We start from the raw sequence: 20665 nt of genomic DNA on the forward strand, positions 1-20665 counted from the left end.
AACATCCTCACTATAGATGTTTCAGGATGAGATTTATAAAAATCTACACTCTGATGACGAAAATTGGATAAATATCAGATGTCATATTTCTTGAAGCATAACAGATGATTGAAAATCACAGGATTTGAAATGAACAATAATTGAATGTTACTAGGTGCAAGGCATTTTGATAATCGATGGTGGATGCAAAGATAAAGATAGTGCCTGCGCTTGGTGGTATATTACACTGCTCCTGCTGCTATAACAAAATACCTTAGGCCAAATAATTTATAAATAACAGAATTAATTTTTACAGTTCTAGAGGTTGGTGTTGGCAGATTTGGCATCTAGTAAGGGCTTGCTCTCTGCTTCCAACATGATGCCTGTCGTTGCATCCTTACCTGGTAGAAGGAAGGAATGCTATGTGCTTACATAGAAAAAGGAGTGGAAGGGCCGGGCAGCTCTCTGAAGACTCTTTCATAAGGGCATTAACCCCATTCTCTGCTGACATGCCCCACCTGACAATAAACGAACACTCCATCTCTTTCTCATGGTTTTTGTCCTTTTCTTATTTTTCTCACCTCTTCTCCTCATAGCTATTGGTAGTCAAAATGCACCAGGGTAATTGGAAAAAGCTGATTTAGTTATCTGTACTGGAGAGACTTGGCCCCCACAGGGCAATGTGATCTTGGCTGTCCTCAGTACTACCTGTCTGAATGGCCTGGGGTTTTGCCTTGTTCTGCTCCTCCAGTCAGGAAAGAACTGTATGCCTGAGACCAGGGCCAGGTCTGAGACGGTGGCCCGCTTGTGGAGAGCACTTTCACAAGGATGTTTCTGAGGGTGCCCAGAGTGTTTTTATAATGAAGAACCAAGGGATAGTCTCTTGTCTGGTTTTAGTGCCAGAAGAACTGTGCTTTTCTTGAGCAATTTGTTTGTTTCTATGTCACAGGCAAGGTGGATTTTCTGACTCATCAGGTAGTGTGTGTGTGTGTGTGAGTGAGTGATTGTGTGATATTGGCCTTTAGAAAGATTACAGGCAGATGCATGTTTCTCTCATAGCCAGTTGATATGGCTTGGCTCTGTGTCCCCACCCAAATTTCATCTCGAATTGTAATCCCCTCGTGATGAGGGAGGGAGGTGATTGAATCATGGAGGCAGTTTGGTGATAGTGAGTGGGTTCTAAGGAGATCTGATGGTTTTATAAGGGCCTCTTCCCCCTTCACTCCCTCCCTCTCCTGCCACCTTGTGAAGAAGGTTCCTGCTTCCCCTTCCACCATGATTATAAGTATCTTGAGGCCTTACCATGCTGAACTGAGAGTCAACTAAACCGCTTTCGTTAACAAATTACCCAGTCTCAGGGAAATTCTTTATAGCAGGGTGAAAACGGACTAGTATGCCAGTGCGTAGGATTTGAAGACATGTGTGTTTGTATTATTTCTGACTTCTTCTGACCCAGTCTATTATTTGCCTTATCCTTTCTCACTTAGCTCTTATTTATATTACCTTGGACTTTCTGTGTCCTTGTAAAGGTACCTTATGTTCTTCTTGGAACCAGACAGGGTATAAATACATGAATAAATATAGAAAGCACCTGGCTTTCCGAGCCTCTGGCTCCACATCACACTCCACTGCTTCTCAGCCTTTTGGCTCAATCCAAGCCCAGGGTAATAGCAGGCTCTGTTTCCGCGCAGGGATGGTGCCCCATGACTGCCATTTAGGACTGCTCTTAATTTTTGGCTTTTTGTTCTGACTCTTTGATCTGGTTTCCAAACCTTCTCTTGTCTGACCAAAATTTCTGGTGTCCGACATCTCTTTTGCCTACCTCCTCACACTAAGGCTGGATTTTGCTTTCTGAGATCCATAGTCTCTCCCCCCCTCTGGCTTTAACCAACATTTGTAGAAATCCTTTCTAGCCTGCCTTACATAGTATTTTTAGGGCCTTGGGGAGGCAGTGTGGTGTGGTGGTTTTGGTGTCATTTGGATTTGGGTTGGTCCAATCATCCCTCCATTCATCCAGCCATGCACCCATCCAATCTTCTATCCACCCACCACTCCGAGTGTGTGTTGGGGCGGGGGTGGGGGTGGGGGCTGGGGGGTGTGGTGCTGATCAAGTGCCAGGTACTGAATTAAATACTAGGAATATGATAGTGAACCAGAGATATGAATTGAACTCAAGCTCTGACACTTGCTACCTGTGAAAAAGTAGGCAATTATTTAATTTTTCTGAGTCTCCAATTCTTAATCTATAAACTGTGAATAATAATATCTACTGCCTGAAGTCTTTTCAAGGATTAAATACTATAACATAAGAAAAGCACATGGCCCAGGGTGTGGGCCCAGGCAGCACTCCACGACTCAGTAGTTCTTACTGTTAGATGTCTGGTCACACAAAGGTGGCCCCTCCTTGCAACTCTCTCACAAGATAGTCTAGATTGTCCATTTCCCACCTATTTCATTTGTTAAACCACTGTGATTCGTATTTTGTTTTCCAGAAATTTGCTGTAATTTCTCATTCACCAAGGCTCTGCATTACTGTTCTCTCCCATTATGGATTTATTTCTCTTTGTTTTTGAAAAACAGAAAACATTATTGGCAATAAATAGTAGTACTGTGTCTTGCAAAACAGCTGAACTGCACCAAACCCATGACAGGTAAGGTAATATAAGCTCAAACTCTTGTGTTTATAGTTACTGTATTAATAGTAAACCCCTGTGGAGTCACCTAAGACCACTGATGTTTCCAGCAACTGTCTAATTTCTAAATTCTAACCAATCCCTGCTTAGATCATACCTTCTAACTCCCACCCTAAGGCCCTGAGCTCTGCTCTGTGAGTAGCCTCTGTGAAGTGGTTCCCTTCTTTGCTCTGCGAGTCTAATACAAAACCTTGCTGGTGGTCCCTGGGTTTGTTGGGGGGCTTTGGCACATTTCTATTTTGGTGGAGAGAGGCTCTCTCAAGAGGGATTGCAGACAAATACGTGTGTCTAGTCTACGATTGTAAACCAGAAGTCTCAGTCAAATTTTTTTTTTTTTTTAACGTGGGGTCTCACTGTTACCCAGGCTGCAGTACAGTGGTGTGATAATCTTGGCTCACTGCAGCCTCAACCTCCTGGGCTCAAGTGATCCTCCTGCCTCAGCCTCCTCAGTAGCTGGCATCAGAGGGGTGTATCACCACATCCACCCTAATTTTTTTGATTTTTTTTTTTTTTTATGGAGACAGGGACTTGCTAAGTTGCTCAGGCTGGTCTCAAACTCCCGGGCTTCAGTGATCTTCCTGCCTTGGCCTCCCAAAGTGCTGGGATTATAGGTGTGAGCCACTGTGCCTGGCCTCCACCAACATTTTTTAGCTGACAAGGTAGCACAACAAACAAACAGATGAAAAACCCAGGTACATGTGGAGTGATGGTGCCTCGTTTGCCTTTGTGCTCTCAGGCAATGTGAGTTGAATGAATTCTCTGATGGGAGAGGTTCAGGGGTCCAGGGCTTTTGAGAAGCAGCAGAAGGAATGCCTACCAAACTTGACCCCTTTCTCCACACCCACGTCCCCTTGCCACTGTCCATACCGTGCCTTGTGCTACGTGCCAGCAAAAGACACAATCATCAGCGGTAGCTGACAGTTTAGTGAGAACCACCTGGACTCAGGAGTTTTTCAGGAAGTGACTGTGGTTTCAGATTTAATGAGAAGCATGAAGGCAGATGAACCTGGAGGTGGGCTCCCTCCTTCACACAGATCCCGCTTGTTAGGGTCACAGATAACTTCTGCTAGCTTCAGAGATTATGCTGGTTGTCTGATCTCTCAGTAGGCCTGTGTGGTGTTGTTTCAGTGATTGCAAACATGATCTGAATGTTCAATGCTAGAAGGAGCAGTTGGGGTGGTTCACTCGTGCAAATCATCTCTGAACAATTAAAAGGATGGATTCCATCCACTCATGCATTTTCCTTCATGGCAAAGATGATTCTAGGAAGAGGACTTCTACTGCTTTTATGAGGATTGTACCAATGAGGATTGACTCATTGACAAATGAGAAAAAGTTAACTTATTCTGATAATTACTGCTAGAGGAGCCCACAGCTGTGAATCTATGGTCAAGCTGTCAGGTAGGAAGTGAGACTGGTGTGTTTTAAGTTGTAACTGTGGCCTTAAGCAGGGCGTGTATTCAGGGGACCAACTCTGGGATGGGCTTACCAGTTGTTAAAACATTCAGTGCTTCTGTGCTGGTTAGGAAGCAGCCGTTGCCCTGAGTCCTGAATGTTCCCCGTCTCTCCCGTCACCCTCAGACCTCATACCACCCAGTAACAAAGGCTAACCTAGCACACTGGGGGCCAAGACCCTGCCCCAGTACTCAATGCCTTGCCAGGCCCTGTCCTACTTGTTATTGACTATTTGGAATATCAGTCCTGCTCTTAAGTACTTTTGATTCACCAGGAAAAGGGAATGAGGATTATAAACTTAAATTGTGGAGTCCTGGCTATTGGTCAGACTCAGAGGGACACCCTGTATGCCCTGTGTTGATGGCTAATCCCTGAGGAATGGGACTTTGAAAAGTGAGGATGATCACAAAGGAAAGAAAATCAATGAAGACTTAGAGCTGCTGACTCAGAGCTTCAGAAGGGAGGCTGCAGTGATGGGTTGGGGATAGGGGTGTCAGAGAGGGGTCTCAGCTGGGATGGTGGACAGAGCCACCTGTCCAGACAGGAGAGAGACAGAAAGACAAAAATAGCAAGGATGTTTTCATGGAGTGGTATAATGTGGGCAAAAGGCTGAATGAAGCTCATCAGTCCAGCGAATTATGAGAGTGGTCACACATCATTGCTCCTGTCTCACTCACTCCCCCCACCCAATTCCAGCCACAGTGTCCTCCTTGCCATTCCCCAAACACAGCAAACCCCTTTTGCCTCAGGATCTTCCCTGCTCCTTCTGCCCAGACCCTGCCCCCTAGATACCTGTCTGGCTCCCTCCCTCCCCTGCTCCAGGTCTTTCTCAAATGCTACTTCTACTGTGGCCCCCTCCACAAACTGCCCGACACAAGCATATGCACCCATCCCCCTTCCTTGCTTCATTTCTTTTCATAGCACTTGTCACCACCAAAATATGCTATATAGTTTGCATTTATTTTATTTATTGCTGTATTCCCCTTACTATAACATAATGGAAGCTCCATGAGAGCAGCAACTTTTTGGTCTGTTTTGTTCACCACTGCCTCCACAATAGTTAGAAGAGCACATTAGTAGGTACTCAGTGAATGTATGCTGATTGAATGAATGAAGAAACCAATTACTTCATGGCTACCATGAATCAGATATTGTGTTATGCTCCATACATTTCCCGTGGAGCTCCCTATCAGCCCTCAAAGAGCTGCCTCAGATGTGTATCAGAGGCTGCCTCCTCCTTCTACATTTGTAATTTGCATTAACTTAAATAGCCACATGTGCCTAGAATTACTCTACTGAACAGGGCAGTTCTAGCATAAGAGATGAACAAGTGGAGCTCATGTACTCCCGCTGGGCAGACTGGAGTGCTTAAAGTCACCCAGTGACCTTGGCAATGCATAAGCCCCCAAGATAATTTCTAGGTTCTGGATCAAGCCCATGCCAATGCCCCCTTTTCATTTTGTCTTGGCCTGAGCAGGGCCAGGCTCAAGGAGATGAGTGAGGCATTTGCCTTGGGTGCAAAATTTAAGGAATTACTGAAAAAATCATTAAGATACTTACACAACGTTTCAAAAATTGAAATCATTGCAAAAAATCCATGATGAACAAAATATTAACATTTTAAGTAAAGACAGGGTCAATATTACTGGTTTGTCCTTTTGCCTGAAGCTCCAATATGGACTGCCATGGCACTGTAGTGCTTATGCGGTAATACAGCAGCTTCTACCAATGGCCAGAGGAGAAGTGAAGACAGTAGATCTTCAAATGCGTGGTGTGTGTTCAAGGGCAATGTGGACTGTTGGGTGTTTTTAAATGTAGAGTGGAATTACCTGGGATTGTGTCAGGAATAAAATTCATCCCATGTCTTTGGACTGAAGAGCATGTAGGCTGGAATGCACAGATCTGGGATGGAGATGACAGGAGAGGAATGATGCTAACACTGTGAAACTGTTAGTGTGTGGTTTTGAGCTCATTGCAATGTATATCAGAAGATGCCACAGAAGTGTAACAAAGAAAATAAACATCACTTTTAATCCACCAAGGCATTTTTTCTTTACTATATTAAGACTGTTAAAAGTTTTTTAATGATGCTATTTTCTTATAATAAGTAAGGAAAGAGACATATAAAGTAAAGCTAATAATCTTCCCACTCCACCGAAAATTCATTCCCACCAAGATAATCTATGTTCCTAGTTCTTACCGTTTGTATCAGTTTGTTCTCATACTGCTAATAAAGACATACCCAAGACTGGGTAATTTATAAAGGAAAGAGGTTTAATTGACTCACAATTCAGCATGGCTGGGGATGCCTCAGGAAATTTACAGTCATGGCAGAAGGGGAAGCAAACACGTTTTTCTTCACATGGTGGCAGGAAGGAGGAGTGCAAACAAAGTGGCGAAAGCCCCTGATAAAATTATCAGATCTTGTGAGAATTCACTATCACAAGAACAGCATGGAGGAAACTGCCCCCATAATTCAGTTACTTCTACCTGGTCATTCCCTTGATATGTGGAGATTATTACAATTCAAGGGGAGATTTGGGTGGGGACACAGCCAAACTCTATCATCATATTTCTCTGTTTTATTTAATGTTTTGACAAAAATGGTATCATATTGCCCGTATTAATATTCTGCAACTTCTTATCCTTTCTTAATACATTATAGACATCTCTCTAGGTCCAAACCTATAGCTCTTCTTTTTAAATTAAATTTTGTTTATTTTTGTAAAGATAATACATGCACATGATAAAAAATATAAAAAGGAATAAATGTTATTTGGTGAAAATTGTGCTCCTTTTATTCCTGTCCCAAAGCCACTCATTTCCCCTCCACAGAGCAATCACTGTTATCAGTTCTCTTTTGAAGCCCTGCAGATCTGTTCCATGCCTGAAAACATGTTCTGTTCTGGGCAGAATTCTTCTCACATTGTTTTCACTTGCTTTTTTCACTTAATAATATATCTTGGAAAGTGTTCCTTATCAGTTTGTAAAACTGTCTCATTTTTTGTTATTATTATTATTATTATTATTATTATTATTATTATTATTATTAGGTTTTGTTCTTTTAAATGACTGCCTAGCTTTCCATTATACGGTAATACAAAATGTATTTAATGTACTTCCAATGGAGATTCAGCTGATTTTTTAACTACTCTGGCATTTACAAACCATGTTGGAATGAATAACCTTGTAATTATATCACTTTGCACACATGTATATTTATCTGTGGGTTACATTTCTAGAAAGGAGCTTGCTGGGTCCATTGGTGATTTCAGTTTTGACATTTATAGTTCTCCAGAGAGGCTGTGCCATTTATAGTTCACCAGTAAGGTGGAACCCAAATCTCCACACTCTTGCCACCATGGTGAGTCATTAAACTTTCTGTCCCTTGCCAATATGATAGGTGAAAACTGGTATCTCTGGGTAGTTTTAACTTTGCATTTTTCTCATTATGAGGGATATTGAGTATGTTTTCCAGTCTTTAAGGGGATTTATTTTTTTCTGTGAACTATGTATTAGTATCCTATGCCCATTAGAAAGTTTGGAATATTCATTCTTTTCAATATTGATTCATGAGACCTCTTTGTATGTTACAGAATTTTTCCTTTTGTCTCAGATAAAGTCTTCTAAATGGCTACATAATATTATATATGAACTATGCTTATTATTATATATATTCCTTTTTTTTCCCCTGGGAATTGTTTGTCAGGACAAATAATGTTGCAAAAATATCCTGGTATATACATATGAACTCGTACTTTTATTTTTGTAGGGTATATTTCCCAAAGTGGGATTGCTTGTTCTAGAAATATATATATTTTAATATTAATAGATATTGTCAGATTACTTTTTCAAAATTCTGACATAATCACATTCCCACCCTTAGTGGAAGGAAGTGCCTGTTTCCCTGCACGCAGTCAGCACTATTATCACTCTCTTACATTCTGAAGTGGTAAATGGTGTCTTCTCGTGGTTTTACTCTGTATTTATCTGACCACCAGTGATGCTGAGCATCTTTTAATAATTTTATCAGCCATTTACATTTTCTCTTCTGTGAGTTTCTTGTTCATATCCCCTGCCTGTTTTTTCCTCCTGAATTTTTGGGTTGTTTTCTATCAATTTGTAGGGACTTTGTGTGTACAGTCAGTCTTCTGTATCCTTGGGTCCCACATCTGCAGATGCAACCAACCACGATTAGAAAATATTCCAAAAACTAAAAAAGAAAAAAATGACAAGAATAAAAAAATCTAAATTAAAAACAATAGAGTATAACAATGATTTACATAGCATTTACATTATATTAGGTATTAGAAGTAATCAACGGATGATTTCAAGTATACAGGGGGATATATGTAGGTTATATGCAAATGCTATGCTACTTTATAGAAAGGCCTTCAGCAAATCCTTGGGATCCTGGAACTAATCCCCCACGGATACTGAGGGAGACTATGTTAGCAACATTAAAGTTTTGTTTGTAATGAATATTGTTTCCAATCTCTTATTTGTTTCTGTACTTTGTTTATAACTTTTACTAAATGAATTTGAATTTTTATGCTGTCAAAGATATCTTTTCATGTATGGCTTCTGAGCTTCCTGGCTTTATTAAGGAGTCCTTCTCCACTCTTTCTGTAAAGGGCCAAATAGTAAGTATGTCAGGTTTTATGGACCATGTGGTCTCTGTCCCAACTACTCACTTCTACCATTGTAACTTGGAAGCCACCAGAGACAAAAGAAATGAATGTGGCTGTGTTTCAAGAAAACCTTATTTATAAAAACAAGTGGTGGGCTGGGTGTGGTGGCTCATGCCTGTAATTCCAGCACTTTGGGAGGCCAAAGCAGGCGGATTACCTGAGGTCAGGAGTTGAGACTAGCCTGGCCAACATGGTGAAACCCAGTCTTTACTAAAAATACAAAAATTAACTGGGTGTGGTGGCACGTGCCTGTAATCCCAGCTACTTGGCAGGCTGAGGCAGGAGAATCACTTAAACCCAGGAGGTGGAGGTTGCAGTGAGCTGAGACAACACTACTGCACTCCAGCCTGGGCAACAGAGCAAAACTCAGTCTCAAAAAAAAGCAAATGGTGTACTACTGGCTGTAATTTGCTGACCCTTGTGTTGAAGTTCTGCTGGCTGTAGTTTGTTGACCCTTGTGTTGCAGTGAAAGTCAAACGATGAAATCCTTTGCTCAAATTCTCTGAAGGTTCTCTCTCTCACTTAGATGAGTACAAGCCAAAATTGTACCCCATTTCACCCTCACTACCTTTCTGACTTCATCTTCTATAACCCTCCCCTTGGTCAATCTGCTCTAACTGCAATAGCCTCTCTTTGTGCCTTGTACCCACCAGACAAACCCCAAACCAGGCTCTCTCTCTCTTTGCATTTGTTTTTCCCACTGCTTAGGATGCTCCTCCCTCAGATATTTGGGTAAATCTTTTCCTCACTTTCTTCTGGATTTAGCTCAGTTTCAGCATATCAGGATGTGCTCCCCCAGTCACCCTATTTAAAATTAAACCCCTGTTCTGTCACATGCTTTCTATTCCTCATTCCTGTTTTTTTCCTTTTAACTCCCCACTAATATTGTATAGTTTACTTATTTGCAATGTTGATCATTTCCTCTCTTAAAATATAAGTTTCACAGGGGCAAGAATTTTCATCTGTTTTGTGTCCTCAGCACTTAGAAGAGTGTTTGGCATATAGCAATTTTTGTTGAATAATTGAATATGCATAACAGAGAGGGAGAACTGAAGATACAGATACACACACACACACACACACACACACACACACACACATATATATATGGAAAGAGAAGCAGGGGGTGATATCAGGAGGAAAGTCCTTGAGAATGAGAGATAACCAGCTTTGAGGGAGCAGAGACTCTTCTCAATTGGAGTAAGAGATAAAAGGGGTGCCTGAGCAGGTTGGTCTATACCAGGGCTTCTCAACCTTGGCATTATTGACATTCTGGGCTAGACAGTCCTTTGTAGTTGGGGGCTGTCTGCTGTAGGATATTCAGCAGCATGTCTGGCTAAGAAATCCCAGTAGTAGCCACCTCCTCCAGTTGTGACAATAAAAAATGTCTCTAGACATTGCCAGATGTACCCTGGGGAGAACAATTTCCCTTGGTTGAGAACCACTTGTTTCTTTATTTAGACTGTGAAGGGGGACTTTTTAGTGATGGCTCTTATTCCCTCAGTTACGTATAAGATGCAGTCATCAGATGAGGGTATGGGGGGAAGGAGTAAGAGGTTTGAAGAAAAAGAAGGCATGTAGTGGTGGCCTCAGAGTGGGAAAAGGCAATGTGAATAAGAAATAGGCTTGCCTCCTTCCTGCCCTGAGGAACATGAAGTGGGGTGAAAAATGGCCTATTTGTCAGAGGGCTGCAGGGGAGGCATGCTTGGTGGACAGTCATTCACATTGTCCAGAAATTAGGTTTCTGATGATAGACTATGAGTTTTACAGAGCTCAGTGAAAAAATTGGGGAGGGAGGGGTGTTGGATGGGATTAGGCTTGTTCAGTATAGTGTGGGGGCTTAGAGATCCCATATAACTGCTAATGGGAAGCCTTGGGTTTCTGAAGGAGATTGATATACAGTGGCTGGGACTAGTCCTGAGAGCATAACGGAAGGTTGGGAAGCTATCAGATCAGTGTCATAGTCCTGAGTACTTAACTTGAATGTGTAGTGAGCCTCCTGGAGGAGAGGTGGCCAGCCCTTCCATGCTTTCATTACTAATGAGAAGGGAATTATTGTTTCTGTTTCCATTTCAAATTGGTCACTGCTAGTCTAGAGAAAAGCTTCACGGTTTTGTATATTTATCTTATCTTTAGCCTCTTTGCCAAATTCTCTTACTAATTCTAATAGGTTTGATGGAGTTTATTAGTTTTTTAGTTAAGCAATTATACCATCTGTAAATAAATTTCACACTTGCAACGTGACCAATACCAACTGAGGTCCACTGTGTAAAACTCATTCCTGGGACCCTTTTCAGCCCCCAGCTTTGTCTCCCCCTTCATGGTTAAAGCAGTTATTCTTTTCCACCACTGGATGGCAGTGACTCAGCATATCTGTGATACTTGGTTGGTTTGTAGGTTTGTGGAGATATTAGCTGAGCAAACTTTATTCCCAATAGAAAAAAACAATCTATTTCTAGCAAATTTGAAACAATTTAGAACCAGTCAACTTTCAGCTAGCTGTAAATATGTATCTACAGATTATCTTATATCAAAGAAACCCAAATGGGTACTTGCTCATTAAAAGGCCTTTCTGTTCATATGGTTCTTAGGCAAGTCCAATAACTTTAAGGATCATTTACAGTGGAAAAGATCTTTATATTTTGGGAATTCCTTCTTCATAAGCTGTGCTTAATTTTGGGAGATCATCTCCAGCTTTTTCCTTTGAATATTTGAGATTATCTGCTTTTTAAACTGAAATTATATCAATGCTATGAAATCTATTGCTGTTTTTCTATTTCTTCTGCTTCATTTGATAGCTTGACCCAAAAAGGAATGGTACATATCAAGACAAACTGTCTCTCTAAGATCTGGTTTTCTAATATTATCTTGAAAAACTTCATGTGAAGTCATCCCCAGATGTTTTACTTCTCTGTTTACCAGCCTTGCTTTGAACTCAGTGGAATGAGTCACTAATCTTAGCCCTCCTGGGAAACAACAAACCAGGACTTTCACTGGATTCTTATGATCAAATTACCCCAAACAATATATAAAATTTATATTATCTGAAAAGAGTAGGTATAAATACAGTTTTCTGTATACTAACAACTACATTGTTTGGTACAATGAAAGCACAGAATTTGTGTCCTAAATTTCTCTTACTCTATAACAGGAGTCAGCAAACTTTTTCCATGAAGGGACAGACAATAAATATTTAGGTTTTGTGCATCATATGGTCTTTGTAATGACTATTCAACTTTGCTGCTGTAGTGCAAAAATAACCCCAGACAATACATAAATGAATGAGTAGAGCTGTCTCCCAATAAACCTTTATTTACAAAAACAGCTGTGGGCCAGTTTGAGCCTGTGGATCGTAGTTTTCTAATCCTTGCTTTATAGTAAAGTTGTTCAATGGAACTCTGAGGATGTGTTGGACTTAAGTGAATAGGGTCAGAGAATAGGTCCGTAGCCAGTGAAATCAGAGAATGGATCTGGGGGTACATCAGGACCCACAGAGTAGGTGTTTGTGGAAGACAGCCCATGTTTCAACTTAGAGAAGTGACTATAAAAATGGAACTAAAACCTAAGAGCAAGAAGGGAAGAGACAGGGGCATGGTGCTGGTTTAGATTCCCTATCTGATTTCCTTGTAGCTGTGAGAATCACACTGCTAATTATAGTGTCTTGAAACTATTTTCAATCCTACTCTTTCCCTGGGAATAATGGATTATCCATAGTGCAAAAAAGTGCATTTTGTCCAGTCAGTGTTTCCCGAGGGACACTCCCCAAAAAAAATACCACCAGAGAATTTGAGTGTGACAGTTTCTTCTCATTAGAGATTCCTAAAGGCCTTGGAATAATCTGCTGTTTATAGTCACTGCTAACCTTTTCACTACATTGAGGGATCCTAATGGGCCTTTCTTCTTTGGGTAGAAGAAGAAAGAGAAGGATGTATTAGCCGCTGACACAAAGAGACAAAGGGAGGGTCAGAGGCAAGGGGAGCCAGCATATGGCTCCATGGCTCTCTGGAGTATCAGGGCAGGGATTGCTTAGCCTCATCACTTTTGCATCTCTAGGCCCTGGGGCAATGCTGGCACGCAGTATGTACTGAATACTGCTTATAGAATGAATGAATGAGTTTGTTTTCAATGGATAAAGAAAACAGTTAATCGGATCATCCATTTTCTTCTTATGTTCTATAGTATAGAGTGAAAAAGAAGGACTTAAGATCAACGATTATACAGGAATTCATTCTCAAAGAATTTTGGGGTCCAGGCCATATCCTTCCTGTAACATACAGACTTCCCTTTCCACTTAGCCCATTAGGAACCCTCTGTTCTTGGAAACCGCTCAGCACTGATTACTCATCTGGCTCTTTTGTGTACTATGCAAGTGTTCAGTTTAGCTTACTTTTTTTTTTTTTTGGAGCCAGGTCCAAGGGGGACAGAGTTGAATAAAACCGTCTCCACCCTCAAGGAACTCATGGTATGACACTCCTATATTATGTGTCTATGTCTTTTCTCCCCTGTGAAGATTATAAACTCCTTAATGTCAGGTACCCCTTCTTTTGAATCTGTCCAGTTACTACTACAGGGCAGAGGATTCAGCTTAATGAATATTTGCTGAATCTACAATATATATACTTATCAGGCCATCTCCTGGGGACAGCTCTGAACTAAACTGAATTATTTGAAAATGGCCTACTCAAGCTGGAAGCAAACTGTAGTCAGAGCAGGATGATTCCAAGTATATGTTCCAAGTGTAAGTTCTACTCTCACTCTCAGCTTTACCTTCAGGTCATCCTCCAGCTCAGAGTGACTTCAACACTCCTCTCTCTTCTCTGTTCCTTCACATGAAAGATGGGGATACATGAACCCTGACACCATGTAGTTTTCCCAGTGCTCTGAAATCCCTATATGAAAGGGTTTAGGCAAAATATGAGCACATTCATATGTGAGTGCTATAAGCTTTCATCTCAAAGCCTTCTCAGTTTAGAGTTTCGATTGGGAAATAAAACCACTTCGGGGACAGAGAGCTGTTGGCTCCTAGCAAAGTTAAGAATAAGGGAAGTTTTACTTTTGGTGCCTCCTCTTATTGAGCTCTTTCTCTATCCAGTCTCCTAATTGAAACTTGGAGGGGGTGGGCAGAGAGAAGGGAATAGATACACTAATTTTTAAGTTTATATCATAGATATAATAAATGGGAAATTTATTATAATAAAATGGGAAAATTATCAAGGAAATTTTGAAAATTAACAGCTAGGTGAACTTGCCTTAATAAAAATTAAATTATATAGTGATTGAAATAAAAACAGAACAATACTATGATGTAGTTATAGACAAATTGGTCATTGGAAGAGAACAGATAAACAAATCCAAGCATATTTAAGGAATTTGGCGTATAATAAAGGAGGCATTTCATTTTAGTGGAAAATAATGGACTATTTAATAACTGGTACTGGGAAAACTGGCTATGCATTTGAATAAAAGGATTTTATATTTACTCACATATTTACCATTTGTGACACTCTTCATTCCTTTGTGCAGATTCTAATTTCCATCTGGCATAATTTTTCTTCTGCCAGAAGAACTTTAATATTTTTGTTAAAGACCTGTTGGTGATGAATTCTCTCTGCTTTTGAAAAATCATTTATTTCATCTTCTCCTTTGAAATGAAGAATAGTAATCCCTAACAGACAGGAACCAAACTAGGTGAAACTTACTATTGCTCTAGTTTACTGCCTTGAGTTTTCAGGCCACAGCATGCGGAAGGTAACTCAAGCAGAGCCCAGAGGTGTCCAGAATTGAAGTCCAGGGAGATCACCGTGGCTGGAATGCACAGGACTAGGCCAAAGCCTTGGAGGAGGGAGTTGTACAGAAAGAGAGTTCAGAGATGTGTAGACGGGCCTCTAGAGTCTTCAACAGAGCACTGACCAGCACATGAATTTGAGAAAACAACCCGAGGCCTGAAAGAAAGCACCCAAAAGGATTCTTGAGAATAATGGCCATTGCACACTGTTGCTGTAAACCAGCTTGCAAACCCCCATAATTCATGGGCATTGGGCAGAGTACTCAGAGGGGTCTTGCCTTGGCTGTGGAAATTTATTAGCCCTAAATTAAATGCTACTCTGAACCCACTTGACAAGTCTCAAGAGCAAGAGCCAAAAGGATCAAATAGTTTCCAAGGAACTTAACTGCATTCCGGAAAAAAGCTGCTCAAGAACATTTATAGGAATATAAAAATATACAGTACTCAAATAGGTTTAATTCATAATCTTTGATACCCAGTTAGATATTAGTAGACTTGCAAAGATGCAAGAAAATACAACCCACAATGAGGAGAAAAAGACTCAACTAAGCAAAATGGAGAACTGACGCAAATGTTAAAATCAGCACACAGAGACGTTAAAAATAGTTATTATAACTGTAATCCAGATGTTCGAAATATTAACTGTGGTCGTGAAATACATAAAAGAGACCCAAATTAAATTTTTTTTGGAGACTTTTTTTTTTTTTTTTTTTTTCTGCCTGGGCTGGAGTGCAGTGGTGCAATCTCACCTCCTCCTCCTGTGTTCAAGGAATTCTCCTGCCTCAGTGTCCTGAGTAGAGTAGTTCTAGAGATGAGAACTACAATGTCTGGGATGAAAAATACATAAGAACTATAATGTCTGGAATGAAAAATACTCTGGATTGAATTAGATTAGACATTGCAGAAGAAAAAATTAGCGAACTTGAAGACATAGCAATAGAGACTATCCAAAATGAAACACACAGAGAAAGAAAATGATTAAAATAATTAAAAGAGCATTAGTGAGCTATGGGACAATTTCAAACAGCCGAATATATGTATACCTAGAGTCCTGAAGGAGTGGGGAGAACAGACCAAAAAAAAAAAAATGGAAGAAATAATGGTTGAAAAATTTCCAGACTTGATGAAAACTGTAAACCCAGAGATCCAAAAAGGTCAGCGAACTCTAAGCATAAGAAACATTAAAAAAACTAACCAAGGCACATAATATTCTAATTACTCAAAATTGCCAGAAATGAAGATATGTCATACACAAAGGAACAAAAGTTAAGGATAACAGTGGTTTTCTCACCAGAAACAAAACAGTTGCATAACATCTTTAAAGGACAGGGAGAAAAAACCCTGTCACGCCAGAATTCTATAGCCATACAAATAATCAACAAACAAATGAAACACATGCTTAATTTCAAGAATTGTTGGGAGGACATTTAAAACAATAATTAACTATTTTCCCCTTCTTTATTTCCTAAATTTATAATCAGCAGGGAAGCAAAGCAAAAGAGAGACAGAAATCAATATTGAATTTTTTTTCTCCTCTGTCGCCCAGGCTAGAGTGCAGTGGCGCGATCTCACTTCCACCTCCTGGGTTCAAGCAATTTTCCTGCCTCAGTGTCCTGAGTAGCTGGGATTACAAACACCTGCCGCCATGCCTGGCTAATTTTTGCATTTTTAGTAGAGACAGATTTTACCATGCTGGCCCGGCTGGTCTTGAACTTCTGACCCCAAGTGATCCACCCACCTCGGTGTCCCAAAGTTCTGGGATTATAGATGTGAGCCACTGTACCTGGCCCAACATTGAACTTTCTTATTGATAAATTTCTTTAGAGAATTAAAGAAGGCCTTAGATTAATGACCAAATTAGATTAAGTAGTAATCCTTAACCTCTGAATGAGACAACTTACTTGTGCAGTAACAGATATATCTTGCTTTGATAACTGCCACAGGGTTGCACACAACAGAAAGAGACCCTCTCTGCAGGTGGACAGATCTGAAATGATAATGATAATGCCCAGATGAGACAGTTGAGCTAAACATTTTCAGTTCCTCTTCCTGAACTCACCAATCAGATAATTCATGTAAAGGTGTCAATGAGTGGCATAAGAATCTGGAAGTGTTTTTAACTATCCTTCCACTTATGGAAACAGAAAGTTGGGGAATAAATGTTCTTCCAAATAATAATCAGTAAAAAAATCATTTAAAAGATTAAAACATATAGTAGATATTAATTCACAGTCAAGATCTTGGCAATCTTTGTTTTGGGCTACCTAGCAGACTGAAAGACAAAAGTATGAGTATAAGGTTTTTTTTTTGTTTATTGTTTGTTTGTTTTTGAGATGGAATTTTGTACTATCGCCCAGGCTGGGGTGAAGTGGCACAAGGTTGGCTCACTACAACCTCTGTCCTCTGGGTTCAAGCGATTCTCCTTCCTTAGCCTCTCAAGTAGCTGGGATTACAGGTGCCCACCAGCACACCCAGCTACTTTTCGTATTTTTGGTAGACATGGGGTTCCACCATGTTGGCCAGGCTGGTCTTGAACACCTGACCTCAGGTGATCCACTTGCCTCCACCTCCCAAAGTGCTAGGATTACAGACATGAGCCACCATACCCAGCCTAAGTGGTTTGTATAGAAAGCAATCTCCGGAAATACTAGTAAGTCATGGGAGAAGTGAGATACAGAAATTAAGGAAGGCCATATGGGCATTTCTTCAAGCAGTTTACCACTTTGGGCAACTGACATTTAATTCCACTAGAGAAATTTGAGAAACAGTCTAAAACTTACAGTTATCCTGTCTGAGAGGCAATGGAGCTGGGGTATTTATCCACTAGTCACTGGCTGGAGGTTGCTCCTCCAACCAATTATTTGTTTGGAACTTCAAAGGCTGGCCCTCCTATGGGCAGAGCTGACTCCAGCGGCCACAGAGTTCTTACAAACAGGCTTGGAGATTTTGGCATTTGGAAACTGGGCCAGCAAGCATGGAAATCGTAGATGCTGACAATATTTCATTTTCTTTAAATGAGACTGAGTCTGACTCCAAGGTCACACCTAGCTAGGCTGGCAGAAAATTTACCATTGTTTATTATTAGTGCTCTTCCTGGCCCTTTTCAGGATGAGTGAAGGTTCCAGGAGAGTCCTGTAAAGCAAACTACTCAGGGAGCCATAGGCATCACCCCGCCATTGTTTTCATTACAGTGATTTGTTTCTGTCCGGAAGCTTTGCTGTGATTGGGAACTCCAGGATCGATTTGCCTCCCAGGCACATCTTGCTTTTCCCTTTACCCGAGATTCAATCCAGGGCACTGGAAGGCAGTTGGTTATGGGTCTTCATTTGTTGAGACCTGAAAGTTTGTATCCCCGCCTCTCCTGCCAGATGCAGCTATCTTTCAAAGGAATTCTGACAACTCGTCCTTAACCCTAATTCTAGTCCCCTCATTTAGTAATTATTAGGTTTTGGCAAAACAAAGCCAGGAAAACTGGCTGACTTCAGGCTACTTCTGCAGTTCCTATTCCAATCTCCTCTGAAGCAAGTGCTAACAAAAGAATGTTAGATTAGATCTGTTAGATATTCTTAGATTGGAAGCAAGAGAGAAAAACATTAGAAGAACAAAACCTAAATTAATAATGTTACCCGATTCTGCTACAGTGCATTAGAATGGGCCAGAAATGTTCAGCTTTATGATATGTATGTTTACTGTGGTGTTGGTGGGCCTCTGTCACCCCACTAGAATGTCACCCATCTGCTGAGGAAACCTCTGACCCAATGCATAATTGCATGATAGCTGGTAGCAAGGCAAAGGTAGCTCTCCTGGTATATAATTAGAATCTTATCAGAAATCAAGATGACTCCATGCTATTAAAAAATCAGGACCTGCATTAATTATTCCAAAGGTCATTGAAGAACAAACCACATGAGCTTCTTGGATATAAAATGTCACAACGTCTCTTTGTCTCAATCTATTTCTTCATTTCTGTTTCGGTTATTATATATAAAAAGATTAATATACTGTAAAATTGACTTTTGCATGAGAATAGTTCTATAAGTGTAAACACATACAGATTAATGTAAAAATAACCACAATTTGGATACAAAACAGTTCTATTACCCCCCCAAAAAAAATCCCTGGTACCCTTTTGCAGCCACAACCTCCTCAACCACCACATCCTGGCAACCACTGATTCTCCATCACTGTAGTTTTGTCTTATCTGGAGTGGTGTATAAATGGAATCATATGGTATGTCAACTTTTGAGACTGCTCTTTTGTCCAGCATAATGACTTAGAAACTCATCTTTGCCATTGTGTGTATCAATAGTTCATTCCTTTTTTATTCAAGCAATTCCTTTGCATAGGTGTAACACGTTGTGTTTATTAATTTACTCATTGAAAGACATTTAAATTGTTCTGAGTTTTTGGTGATTATGAATAAAATTGTGACAAATATTTGTGTGAACATACATTTTTATTTCTCTAGGATAGAAAGGTAGATGTGGGATATCTAGCAATGTAGTGCTAGTGGGATATCAGTACATCCTTACCAGCACTTAATGTTGTCAGTTTATTTTTTCGTCATTCTGATAGGTGCATAGTGGTATTTCATGTAGTTCTAATTTGTTCCTCTGCCAGTAAGTTGTCTTTTTCGTATGGCTGCCTGCAAGATAGTCTTCGTCTTTGGTTTCCAGAAGTTTTAATAGGATAAACTCAGAGAAGTGTGTGTGTGTGTGTGTGTTTGCATTTGTTCTGTTAGATGTTTTCTGAGATTTAAAAATTTGTAGTTAGTGTATGTCATTCATTTTAGAAAATTCTCAGTCCATTACATTCTTCAAGTCTTTCTTCTGCCCTATTTTTTCCATTTTCTACTTTTGGGATTCCAATTTTACCTATGTTAGACCATTTGACATTATCTCATAGGTCTTGCACGTTGTGTTGAAGGCATTCTTTATGTGTGTTACAATACTGTGGTTTTGATTTGATTTGATTTTGATTCTCCTGTATAATTTCTCTCTGCTGAAATTATCAATGTGATCTTGCATGTCAGGTTTGAACCTTTAACATATCAGTCATTGTTATTTAAATTCTCTGTCTGATAATTCTACCATCTGTGTAATACATAAGTCTATTTCAGAGTGTGTTTTTCCTTATCTTTTTGTATGTCATGTATATATACGTAAGCTTTTTTTCTCTCTACATATATTTATGAAAGCCATAAGTGAGTTATAGGACAAAAGATACTGAAGATATTATGTTTTGCTTGGAAATGAGTACATTTTTCCTTCTAGGTCTTTAGTGTGAGAGTTTGTGTTAATCTAGTCAGGAGTTGGGCTGAATTTGAAGTTTCTTGGGCTGGGTTACCCTTAGTGTACCACAAGTTTCAAATTTCTCTCATGGTAACTTGTTTTTAGGATGTGGGCTACTACTTTTCCAGATGACTTTCCTGTTTCTACTCTCCAGAGACAGGCTGTCACCTGCACTTCTTTCAGTTGTATTCCACTGTTATTTTAACTTAGCGCTTGTTACTGTGGTATGGGGTGAAGGGTGTGTGTTGGGTTGTTCTCTGATGTTCTGATTTAGCGTCAGGTGTGGGTAGGCTCTGTGAGCCTGGGGGTTGGGGCTGTGGGCCTCACAAGTGTTCTTGCCCTTCCTCCACTGCTAGAACATGAGTCTGCCATTCCCCCAGTGAGAGAGCTTTAAAAATTCTGTTCCCTTCTCACTGCTGCAGTAGGTTTCTACCATGATTTAGTTGTTCATTTTCATTGCTCTTCCTCCTGCAGATTAAAGCTTTCATCCACAGAGGAGATGAGGAAAATGGGCCTGGGTGAAATTTTATCAGTGGCCGCTATTCCCCTCTCTGAGCCAGCACCATGGATAGAGGCTCTTTCAGCTTTCTCCTTGGTTTTCCCAGCAAGTGTCAGGCGAGGTTTGTAGAGTAAAACTGGCAAGAGGGTATGAACCCCTCTATGTGGGCACCAGGGCCTTCACACTGTCTCACTAGACAACACTCAGCCTTTAGTAACTCCTTAATATTTTGGCTAAATCTTATCAGCTTATTTGCTATTTGGCTGCATATC

The sequence above is a fragment of the Piliocolobus tephrosceles genome, chromosome 5 (genome assembly GCF_002776525.5).
Source record: "Piliocolobus tephrosceles isolate RC106 chromosome 5, ASM277652v3, whole genome shotgun sequence".
Classification (NCBI taxonomy): domain Eukaryota; kingdom Metazoa; phylum Chordata; class Mammalia; order Primates; family Cercopithecidae; genus Piliocolobus; species Piliocolobus tephrosceles.